The sequence below is a fragment of the Rhincodon typus genome, chromosome 26 (assembly GCF_021869965.1).
Source record: "Rhincodon typus isolate 14 chromosome 26, sRhiTyp1.1, whole genome shotgun sequence".
Classification (NCBI taxonomy): Eukaryota; Metazoa; Chordata; class Chondrichthyes; order Orectolobiformes; family Rhincodontidae; genus Rhincodon; species Rhincodon typus.
The window spans coordinates 25,678,484-25,689,732 of NC_063357.1; the positions used below are offsets into that span (position 1 = coordinate 25,678,484).

At 41.0% G+C, this 11,249-nt stretch overlaps 1 protein-coding gene across 1 annotated transcript in view; it reads left to right on the forward strand.

Moving 5' to 3' along the window:
- Nucleotides 1-9,806, forward strand: part of c26h11orf54 (chromosome 26 C11orf54 homolog) — a 31,139-nt gene extending 21,333 nt beyond the window's left edge. Inside the window, exons 9-10 of the transcript XR_007264822.1 lie at nt 464-561; nt 4,994-9,806. The gene's annotated coding sequence lies outside the window, so the exon portion shown is untranslated. The remainder of the gene's footprint in view (nt 1-463; nt 562-4,993) is intronic.
- Nucleotides 9,807-11,249: the final 1,443 nt, after the last annotated feature.

Consider the following 11,249-nt stretch of genomic DNA (forward strand, 5'->3'; position numbering starts at 1 on the left):
TGCTCCTATGATGCTGCTTGGCCTGCTGTGTTCATCCAGCCCTGCACACTGTATAGTTGTCTGGATTTGATCTGTCTCCCTTTGTAAATGGAAGAATGTTACTAGCTGTCGTCTGACACTATATCATTTTCTAATGATCTTTTTAAATCTATCATAATATCTCTGCTATCTCTTTTGTAGTTTTAGCATGCGTGATTGTAATCCTAATGACAAGCACACCTACTAAAAGTTAGTCTATTATACTAATTCACTTACAAAATTGCCAGCTCTTTTAACATTAAATGACATGCAATACAAAACCTTGTCTTGGGAAGAACCATGGAGAGAAGGGGAGAATAAAATGTTGAATGATGGAGGAGAAGAAACTTACATAGTAATTGAAAATTTTGGCAAAGATCTATAGCTTGGGTTGTGAATGAGGTTGTTGACTTGCTCACCGAGCTGGCTTGTTTTTTTTTTTCAGGCGTTTTGTCACCATGCTAGGTGACATCATCAGTGGAGCCTCCGATGAAGTGATGTTATTCTACTCTGCTTTGAATTTATACTGTCCGGTCCGTTCTGGTGAGTACTGTCATTTCCGGTTTTGATCTGTATGGATTTATATATGGGGTCCAATTCTATATGTTTGTTGATTGAAGTATGGGTGAAAAACCATGCCTCTAGGAATTCCTGTGTGTGTCTATGTTTGGCTTGGGCTACTATGGTTACATTGTCCCAGTTAAACTGATGGCCTTCGTTGTCTGAATGTACAGATATTAAGTAGAATAACATCGCTTCATCAGAGGTTCCACTGATGATGTCACCTAGCATGGTGACAAAATATCTGAACAAAATCAAGCCAGCTCAGCGAGCAAGTCAACAACCTCATAGTAATTGAAAATTTTTGAATTGTTATTAATTTGTTCAGAAGATTCTATTTTGGCCACTCTGTACATATCTAAACAAAGGCCAACAGCAAATAAGCAGCACTCAACCTATCTCCCATTTTTAGCCATAGAGTCCTAAAGATGTACAGCATGAAAACAGACCCTTCAGTCCAACTCATCCATGCCAACCAGATATCGTAAAGTAATCTGGTCCTATTTGCCAGCATTTGGCCCATATCCCTCTAAACCTTTCCTACTTCTATACCCATCCAGATGCCTTTTAAATGTTGTAATTGTACCACCTTGCACCATCTCCTCTGGCAGCTCATCCATACACGCACCACCGTCTACATGAAAACATTGCTGCTTAAGATCCCTTTTATATCTTTCCCCTCTCACCTTAAACTTATGCTGTCTAGTTTTGGACTCCCCTACCCTGGGGGAAAGACCTTTTACTGTTCACTCTATCCATGCCCCCCATAATTCTATGAACTTCTACAAGGTCACTCGTCAGCCTCTGATGTTCCAGGGAAAATAGCCCCAGCCTATTCAGCCTCTCCCTATAGCTCAAATCCTTCAACCCTAGCTACATCCTTGTAAATCTTCTCTGAACCCTTTCAAATTTCACAGCACCATTCCTGCAGCATAGAGACCAGTTTCTGCCCTTACTCCTTCCCTTCACTCCCACAACCATGATAGGACCAACCCCCACCACCTACCCCCTACCCTGGTCCTCACTTAGCACCCCACCAGCCTCTGCATCCAGAGGATTGTATGCCACCATTTCTGTCATCTCCAAATGGATGCCAAGACCAGACACGTATTCCCCTTCCCTCCCTTGTCAACATTATACAGGAGCCGTTCCCTCCAGCACATCCTGGTCCATTTCTCCTCAACTGCCAACATCTCCTAACGGCACCTTCCCATGCAATCGCAGAAGGTGTAACACCTGCCTATTTACCTCCTCCAACCTCACTATCCAAGGCTCCAGATGCACCTACCAGGTGAAGCATCAATTTACCTGCAGTTCTCTCAACCTAGTCTACAGTGTTCACTGTTCACGATGTGACCTCCTGTACGCTGGGGAGACGGAACACCAGTTGGGTGACCAATTTGCCGAACACCTATGTTTTGTGTGCAAAAATAACCCTGAGCTTCTAGTGGCCTGCCACTTCAACGCAGCACCATGTTTTCTTGCCAACGTTTGTGTTAAAAGTCTGCTGCAGTGTTCTACTGAACCTCAGCACAAGCTCAGAGAAGAACATCTCATTTTCCGCTTGGGGACCCTGCAGCCTGTAGGACTCAACATTGAGTTCAATAACTTACAAGCCTGATTCCACGTTTTTTACCCAACTCCAAACCCAGTCCTGTGATGACATGGGTCGCATTTAGGACAGTCACTTATTCTCAGGCCCATTATCGCACTGTATGGGTTGCATTCTGTACAGCTCACCTCTTTTCTATTACTCGTAGCTCTTATTGTCCCTTATTCAGTGTTTCTTCAGTCTTGGCCTGCTATCCATAATCTCCTTGTACACCTACTCCTTTCATCTCACTCTGGGCTCTCTCTCCACCTAACCACTCACCTCTCCCATTTCCATTTCCACTTCCATCCTCATCCCCTGGCCCCCAACTTCAGCTTCAGCATAAATAATAGATTTTCTGAGATGCTAACAGTTCTACTGAAGAGTCTCTGGATTTGAAATGTGACTTCTGCTTTCTTCCCACGGATGCTGCCAGACCTGCTGAATTTTTCCAGCAATTTCTGGTTTTGTTTCAGATCTCCAGCATCCGCTGTTCTTTGTTTTATTGTAGCAATGTAAAGTAGCTTGCTTTAATAATTGCATGTCACAGTAAATCAATCATTGTATTCTGTGCTTGTTTACGAGGTAGGTCTTCCAACTTCAAACCTATGAAATTATTTTCCTTAATTTTTCCGAACCTACGCTAGCCAGCTTCTTGTAATTTTAATTATACAATTGTCAGGAACCACGCTGGCTGTCTTCAGTGATGGCAGTACATCCAGAATGAGAATTTTAGCGACCAGTTCAGTTACTATCGTTTGCAAGTATAAGGATGTAACAAAAGTAATCAGCAATAATGAGAAGTCCCTGTTTGAGAGCAGGCTAACTGCAATTGATAAGGTAAAAGCATAATTAATTTGTGTCTTTTTGTGAGGTTCAGAATTACGTTTTTTTCCAAATTGTTCAATGACCTTTCTCTGACACCCTGATAAAGCAATAAGTGTGAGCAAAATGGAAAGGGAGCTGGCCACTAGTTTGCAGCTTTCTGCCAATGTTCCTTTGGTCAGCCATTAAACAAGTAGAGGAGTTCATGTACAGATGCTTTTCCTTTGATCTTTGCTCCTTTATATGGCAAAGAACACATAGAACCATAGAAAGGATACAGCACAGAAGGGTCCATTCGGCCTATCTTCTCCATGCTGACACACTCTCACTGTTTCCCTACTGCGCAAGTGAGGGCTTTGGTTGGTTTGCTCGCCGAGCTGGTTCATTAGTTTGCAGATGTTTCGTTATCCTGCCGCATAACATCATCAGTGCAGCCTCCGATGAAGCGTTGTTGTATTTTCCCACTTGCATGAATCTTGTATGTTACTCCTAAGGCCACTGGGCATCGGAGCAGTGCACAAACCTACATTAACCCTACGCCAACTGCTAACAACTAAAGACCCCTTACCCACTATGGACAGAACCAGTGTAATATGCAAGATTCCATGCAAGGTCTGTGACAAACATTACATTGGACAGACAGAAAGGAAACTGGCTACGAGAACACATGAACACCAACTAGCAACAAAAAGACACAAACAATACTCACTCATCTCCATACACACAGACAAGGAGAACCACCAGTTCGATTGGGACAACACCAGGATCCTAGGGCAGGCCCAACAGAGACAGGCACAAGAATTTCTAGAAGCCTGGCTCTCTACCAAGAAGGCCATCAATAAACATGTAGAATTGGACCCTATTTATACACCACTGCAAAGAAAAACCAGAAATGAGGTAATCGACTCCAATGGACCCCAGAGTTTAAATAACAAGCAGGAAAACACAACAGCGCTTCATCGGAGGCTGCACTGATGATGTTACCCAGCAGGGTAATGAAATGTCTGCAAACTAACGAACCAGCTCAGCGAGCAAACCAACCACAGCATCCACAACCCGAGCTACAAATCTACTCGAGAACCTAAGTGAGGGCTTCTGGTGTGACTAATATCCATCTATTTTCTAATACCAGGGTTAGTGCGGCTGTGGCACAATGCTGATTGATTGATTCTTTTACTTGAGAACGTTTGAATATTTAGCTGATTATCGTTACAATCTCTGAAGAGATGAATAACCATCATACTTGCTGTTAACAGCTGAAAGAGTTTCATGTTTTAAAACCTTTACTGTATATAATGACTAAAAACATTATTGATAAAACTTTTTTCTTTGGAGGCTATTTATACTTTATAGAAATAATTGGTTCCTTTCTACTTCTCTCACGTTGCACTCTGCATGGAATTACAGTTCTTATCACAAACAGTTCAGTGGTACTCCTAGCTTCCAATGGGTTCGTTTCTCTTTACTTGCCAAGTGGGGTGACCTCTGATCCCAGAACTATCCCTAACTGTGAGGGTTACACTGTAGAATTTCTTCCTTTAGTTCTACGCTAGGCAAATCTGCCAGGTTCCGTTAATTCCTCAAAACTCGATCTTCAGTCTGAGCAAAATTCATTCATTCATCATTCAGTGTGGTGTGTAATAGAGTCAGCATTTTTTCTGTTTAAGGGGTAATGCAATTAGGGATAGGAATTAAATGCTGGCTAGCTTGCTGTGACCACATTCCATGAATGAATACAAACCATGAAGTATATGCAGTGCTATTATGCTAAATTGATTTCTCAGACCTTTATCTAATGTCAATATAAGTCTCCTCCCGAGAACTGTTTAAACAGTAAGAATGTTACCTTGCTCAAGTATCTATAAAATTGGAAAAATAGATGTTCTAATTTTGTCCATATAATTGAGCAAATGATTGAGTTGCCGCTGAACTTGCAAACTGTTTTTAGGCAATGTTTAACCTTTATGTAATTGAAGAAATCCAAACTTCTTTTTGCAGTTGGACAAAAATCTTTGAAATAGATCAACAGTCCTCCATGCTTTGGAACAGCCCTCTGTTACAGAACAGTCTCCAGCTGAGAGTCTAACAAGAGAAATGGATTCCTGCCCTCAGGCATTGCTGATTTTGAAGCCGACTATGATAGAATATGCGTTAAATGACTTTTCTTCAGATTTTCCACCCTTTTGTATTTGAAATGGATATTCCCTTAAAGCCATGGCTAACATAGTGAACATGTTGTGCAGGGAGCACGGACAGACCGCATTTTCCTGCCACTGTCTTAAGCATTGGGGTAGAAATAAGATTGTGTCTGAAAATGAGTGTATGTTCACTTGGATGCTGGGATCACATGAATTTGGAGCTGACCCCCTCATTATCATCAGATGTACAAGGCAGCAACACCAACACCGCTTACAAGGTTATGCTTCTGTTCACGGGTGGAGGACAGGAAATTGGGTATCTTTGACCCTTCTTAAATACAGCCAGTGATTCTTAAAGGGTTGATGCATTGTGGCTGCGGTTAGGAGGAAACAGTTGTGGGCAAAGAAAGGCAGTAAGTCTGAGACAATCTCTCCTGCAAGGTTTCCCTAGTGTTGCTTTGGTTCGGTCAGTGTGACAGGAGGTCACAGGAGAAGTTTCTGTTCCCCACTGCACCACCTCCAGCTTCACAATACATTTAAGATTGGGTGTGGGGTTTACCTATTTAGATGCAGTGATTGTCCACAATGTCCTGTTCTCAGTAGTAGGCCGATTATATTAAATGTTGCTCCACTATGTGCAATATTGCGAATATACAGTCTGTCAGGGTAGGAGTCATAGAGTCACACAGTACGGAAACAGATCCTTTAGTCCCATTCGTCCATGCCGACCAAGTTTCCCAAACTAAATTAGTCCCATTTGCCTGCGTTTGGCCTATCCCCCTCCAAGCCTTTCCTATTCCTGTACCTATTTAATGTCTTTTAAAATTTTGTAGCTGTACCTAAATCTACCACTTCCTGTGGCAGGTTATTCCACCAGCAAACCACCCTCTATGTGAAAAAGTTGCCTTCAGGTCCCTTTAAAATCTTTCTCCTCTCATCTTAAAAATATGCCCCCTAGTTTTGAACCCTAGGGAAAAAGACCTTTGCTGTTCACCTTATCTATGCCCCTCATGATTTTATAAGGTTCCCCCCTCAACCTCTTATGTTCCGGTGAAAAGAAGTCCCAGCCTATCCAGCCTTACCGTATAACTCAAACCCTCCAGTCCCAGCATCATCCTAGTAAATCTCTGCTGAACCCTCTCCAATTTAATAATACGTGGTTGAGTTTGTTTCTAAAAGGGGATTAAGAAGAATGCATTTAAGTGGACATCAGCCTGACTGAGGTGGCTTGGAGCTTCCCAGCTGGTTCTAGTCCAAACTGCCAATTGACTCCATTCCAGCTATTAGCAATACAGTTGCCACATCTTGTTAGCTCCCTCCGTTTGTGCATAATCTTTTCCATTCTAGTCATACAAAGCAGACAGCTGTTAGCATTTTCAAGAACAGACAGTGTCAATCCAGTTTCCAATCTACAACTGTCCTTGTGTGAATTTACAGCAAAGCAGCAGGCAAGGTGTCAGCTTCATGTGCCACAACATGAAAACATTACAGCTGTCAGGCAAGGCTCAGTTGGCACCCTTGCTCTGAGTCAGAAGATTGTAGATTCAAGGCTCACTCCAGAGATACAAGCACATTTGTCAATCACCTTAAAACAGCATCTTTTGGTCCTCAATTCTTTTGCCAATGGGAAAGGCTCTGTTTATTTACTCTTTAAAGAACTTGTGATTTAGAACATCTCCATTAGATCTCCTCTCAACCTAATCTTGTCCAAGGAGAACCACCTTAGCTTCACCTATCTATCAAAGTAACTGCAGCCACTCATCAATGAAATAAAATCTGGTAAATTTTCTTTCCACACTCTCGAAAGTCATCACATTCTTTCCAAAGTGTGGACCCCAGAACTGGACACAAAACTCTAGCTGATGCTAAATCAGGTTTTTGTAAACATTCTTCATAACTTTCTGAGGTAAGGTCACTCGACCCGAAATGTTAACTGATTTTTCTCCACAGGTGCTGCCAGACCTGCTGAGATTTTCCAGCGATCTCTGTTTTTGTTTCATCATAACTTTTTTGCTTTAGTACTCTATGCATTTATGAATAAAACCTAGACCGTGTGCCCTTTTAACCACTTTACCAACCAGTCCTACCACCTTTAATGACTTATGCATGCATGCCTCCAGATCCCTCTGTTAGAGTACGCCCTTTAGAATTATGCTGTTTAGTTTATATCACCTCTCCTCATCACTATTAGCAAATGTGTCACTTTACACGTTGTCGCATTAATTTTCATCTGCCAAATGTTTGCCCATGACATTCATCTGTGTTTTCTTTAATTCTGTTATGACCCTCCTCAAAGTTCACCACACCCCCATGTTTTGTGTCACCTGCAAGTTTTTGACATCATATTCTGCACACCTAAGTTTCAGTCATTAATATATATTAAGGAAAAGAGTGGTCTTAGTATCAACCTCAAGAGAAACCCTCTAAACATCTTCGTTCAGTTCAAAAACTGTTAACTACTGATCATATTTGTTTGCTATCATTTAGCAAGCTTCTTATTCATGCTGTCTTCAACTCCACAAGCTTCGCTTATGCTGGCAAATTTTTTATGTGGCACTTTACCAAATATATGCCTTTTTGAAGTCCACAACCACACCATCAACTGTATTACCTTCACCAGCTGCCTTTGTACCTTATCAAAAAACTCCAAGTTAGTTAAATAAATTTTGCTTTTAATAAACCCATGCTAGTTTTCCTCAATTAATCCACCCTATTCAAAGGGATAAGGAAAAGCCAGGGAACTATAGACCAGTGAGCGTGACATCAGGGGTGGGGCAAATTGTTGGAGGGAATTCTGAGGGATAAGATTTACATGTATTTTGAAAGGGAAGGACTGATTAGGGAAAGTCAACATGGCTTTGAGTGTGGGAAATCGTGTCTCAGTAACTTGGTTGAGTTTTTTGAAGAAGTAATGAAGAGGATTGATGAGGACAGAACGGTGGATATATCTATATGGACTTCAGTAAGGCTTTTGACAAGGTTCCTTGTGATAGACTGGTTAGCAAGGTTAGATCACATGGAATGCAGGGAGAACTAACTATCCGGATAGAGAACTGGCTCAAAAATGGAAGACAGAGGGTGGTGGTGGAGGGTTGCTTTCCAGACTAGAGGCCTGTGACCAGCGGTGTGCCAGAAGGCTCGGTGCTGAGTCCACTGCTTTTTGTCATTTACATAAATGATTTGGGTGTGAACGTAGGAGATTTGGTTAATAAGTTTGCAGAAGATGCCAAAATTGGAGGTGTAGTGGACAGTGAAGAAAGTTACCTCAAAGTACAATGGGATCTTGATCAGATGGGCCAATGGGTGGCAGATGGAGTTTAATTTAGATAAATGTGAGATGCTGCATTTTGGAAAGGCAAATCAGGTCAGGACTTACACACTTAACGGTGAGGTCCTGGGGAGTGTTGCTGTGTAAAGAGATCTTGGAGTGTAGTTCATAGTTCCTTGTAAGTGGAGTTGCAGGTAGAAAGGATAGTAAAGAAGGCATTTGGTACGCTTGCCTTTATTGGTCAGTGCATTGAGTACAGGAGTTGGGAGGTCATGTTGCGGCTGTACAGGACATTGATTAGGCCACTTTTGGAATATTGTGTGCAATTCTTTTCTCCCTCCTATAGGAAGGATTTTGTAAAACTTGAAAGAGTTCAGAAAAGATTTACAAGGATGTTTGCCAGGGTTGGAGGGTTTGAGCTATAGAGAGAGGCTGAATAGGCTGGGGCTATTTTCTCTGCAACATCAGAGGCTGACGAGTGATCTTATAGAAGTTTATAAAATCATGAGGGGCATGGATAGGGTAATTAAGCAAGGTCTTTTACCCGGGGTGGTGGAGTCCAAAACTAGAAGGCATAGGTTTAAGGTACGAGGGGAAATATTTAAAAGGGACTTAAGGGGCAATATTTTCACACGAAGGTTAGTGTGTGTATGGAATGAGCTGCTGGAGGAAGTGGCAGAGGCTGGTACAATTACAACATTTCAAAGGTACCTGGATGGGTATGTGAATAGGAAGGGTTTAGAGGGATATGGGCCAAATGCTGCCAAACGGGACTAGATTTACATAGGATATCTGGTCAGCATGGACGAGTTGGACCGAAGGGTCTGTTTCCATGCTGTATATCTCTATGACTCTAATTGACTGTTAATTTATCCTGTGCCATTTTTCGAGAAGTTTCCCTATCATGGAGGTTAAACTGACTAGCCTGTAGTTGCTCGGTTTCCATTTCACCATCTTTTGAACAAATGTTTATTACTTGCAATTCTCCAGTTTTCTTGCACCGTCCTTGAATGTAAAGTGGATCAGTTGTTTATGTTACTGTTTCCAAAGTTTTCATGACTAATTTTGTCAGTATCTATGGATGCATCAAATCCAGTCTTGGTGGTTTACCAAGTTAAAGTTGAGCCAGCCTTTCTCATACACCCTCTTTATGAATTCTTAACAATCTCCTTAAAATAACACAGGTTTTCTGATGATTATTACATTACTGTTTGTGAGATCTTACTGCGTGCTCTTGGTGGCTGTTATTAATGTACACATTGCCCCGTAAATTTAGGGGATTGAAGTTGCGAACCATCGTAACTCTCGGGTTCATTTACATTCCTTTGCTGTTTGTTTCACATTAAAAAAACTCACTGTTGGCCTCCCAGTTATTTTTGAGAACTTTCTAGATTTGTACATTAATTGCCTGTTAAACTCACCTAAGAAAATTAAAGCTTATAAGTAGCACTCTAAGTATTTTGTTAAGCTATAGGATAATTGTTAACCTAATGTCAATCAACATCTCACCCTATAATGGAGCAATCCAACATGTTCAATCTCATTCCTCTTGTTGTAAATTTTAAGTTTTTTAATGTTTGTCATCATCTCCCCCTTGCTCACAAATTTTACTTCCCCTCTCTTTATATACCTGTTTTGATATTATTTCACCCTGCTCCTTTTCATTCTTCCAGCCTTAAATCTCACTGGTTAAGGAGATAGTTATTTTAATTAGACTATCACACATGCAGATAGGATTTGAACCCTTGGCTCAGAGATCAGGACACTACCCCTGTGCTAGAAGAACCCCTTGGTTAAGGGAGATAAACTGTTAGTTCTACTGTACATTAAGGTCTTGGATGCTTTATTGTCCTCATCACATCATTATAAACTTACATTTCCAGTGATCATGGCATAATTTTTTTAAAAAAGCTGAATGGCAAAGGACTTGAGCTGTTCTGCTCCAACCAGAATCCACCCCCATGTTTAAGTTACAATTTGAAATTTAGGTACAATTCTAGAATGCAATAAGGACGATCAAAGGGATATATGAATCCATTAAAACGTTACTGGCAATGAGATAATAAATCAACAATGAAACTTTGGGCATTCTCATTGGAACTGAAAAGTTCAAATATGATTGAGAGGCTTAGTATCAGCAAGAGAATGGAGACAGAACTTAGAAGAATTGTTTTTAGAATGAGGTTTTAGAAAATGGAATGTTTCACCACTACTAACTTCTGAAGATCAGACCAGAACATAATTTAAAATGGATAGGAAATTATTAAAACAATGTGGAGAGAAACGGTTAAAAGCAGAGGATATGTTATATGGCTTCAAATGGACAGCTATCACCAGATCGGATGCAATGCGCTCAAATATTCTCTGTCAGTGCCATAACTTACACAATTCCATGGTTTGCAATATATTCAACATAATTCCTCCTTTTATGAAAAAAGATTTTAAAGTTTTATTGTTTTAATAAAAACAATATGACAAGGATATGGATCAGATGAACATCTCAGTCATTGGCAGAAGTTAATAACAACGTTAAACCAGCGTGGGAATAGAGTAGTAAATTCTACTCAATTTCTATTTGGTAGAGGGAGTCAAAATTTACTTTAGATTAGCTTGGTGGGTCATTTGTAGGTGGTGGTGGTCCATGTACCGGCAGCTCCAGGTAGGAAAAATCACAGGTTTAGAAAATGCTGCTAAAGGAGCATGCTGGGGATGGAGTAGCTGTAGAAGATAGTGGGTAGGATGCCAATCGTGCTAGCTGCTTTGTCCTGGATGGCTTTGAATTTTTTAGGTTTTGTTGGAGTGACACACTTACAGGCAACTGGACGGTATTTTATCATACTCCTGGCTT